This window comes from Pteropus alecto, unplaced genomic scaffold (genome assembly GCF_000325575.1).
Source record: "Pteropus alecto unplaced genomic scaffold, ASM32557v1 scaffold21, whole genome shotgun sequence".
NCBI lineage: Eukaryota > Metazoa > Chordata > Mammalia > Chiroptera > Pteropodidae > Pteropus > Pteropus alecto.
This window is the reverse complement of record NW_006436282.1, coordinates 14,195,369-14,196,825: the sequence shown is the minus strand read 5'-3', so window position 1 is coordinate 14,196,825 and position 1,457 is coordinate 14,195,369.

Below are 1,457 nucleotides of genomic sequence, written 5' to 3'. Positions count from 1 at the left end.
CATAGCGGCTGTAACAATTTGCAGTCCCACTAGCAGTGTATGAGGGTTACTTTTTCTCTGCATCCTCTCCAGCATTTGTTATTACTTGTCCTGTTGATTATAGCTATTCTAACAGGTGTGAGATGGTATCTCATTATGGTTTTGATTTGCATTTCCCTAATAGCTAGCGATGTTGAGCATCTTTTCAAATATTTGTTGGCCATTTGTATGTCCTCTAGAGAGAAGTGTCTGTTCAGGTCCTCTGCCCATTCTTTGATTAGATCTTTTTTTGTTGTTGTTGTTATTGAGTCGTATGAGCTCTTTGTATATTTTGGATATTAGGCCCTTATTGGAGGTGTCGCTTGCAAATATATTTTCCCATTCAGATGGTTCTCTCCTTACCTTGTTGACAATTTCTTTTGCTGAGTAGAAGCTTTTTAGTTTGACATAGTCCCATTCAATTATTTTAGCTTTCACTTCCCTTGTTTTTGAGGTCAAATTCACAAAATCCTCTTTAAGTCCAAAGTCCTTGAGTATAGTTCCTATGTTATCTTCTATGCATTTTACTGTTTCAGGTCATATATTTAGGTCCTTATTCCATTTTGAGTTAATTTTGGTGTGCGGTGATAGACAATAGTCTAGTTTCATTTTTTGGCATGTGGCTTTCCAATTTTCCCAGCACCATTTATTGAATAGGCTTTCTTTCTCCACTGTATGTTTTTGGCTTTTTTTGTTGAAAATTATTTGCCCATATAAATATGGGTTTACTTCTGGACTCTCGATTCTATTCCACTGGTCCATGTGTCTGTTTTGCTGCCAATACCATGCTGTTTCGATTACTGTCGGGCAGAGTGATGCCTCCGGCCTTGTTCTTTTTTCTCAGGATGGCTTTGGCAATTCGGGGTTAGTGTTTCTGTTGCTTTAAAGTTTTTGTTTTTTATTACTTGCATCTTCGTGGGCAGGATGCCTTTAATTGGTAATTTTTTCTTACAGAATGCAACCCATTACAATAAACAAATACACAAGCTACTCTTCTCAAGATTTATACAAAGCTTACTGCAACATTCTATTGTTGCTTGTGGTCACAGCGATGGTTACCTGGTTCTTTACTATAATTCTCTGTGGTATATCAATGTTACAGTTCCTCTTTCACAGATGTGCAAACTATAGCCAGGGAGATAATGTGTGTTGATCAAGATTACCCAATAAGTTACAAGAACTCTTTTCATAGGTAACATTTTTAATCCCTTTTGGGAAATACGTTACTGATACACGAAGAACCTAATTTGATAAAGAGTAACTTAAAAAAAAAGAAAGCTCATCTGTTTCAGTAGTGCTCTTGTGGCAAATTTTTAGTAATTTATTTCTGATACTGCCATTAGGATGTCATTTGTACAATCAATTTTTTTAAAGAAAAAAAAATAGCACTATTTCCTAACATCTGTAATGATTCTAAAGGAAGTCAGTTCATTCTGTCT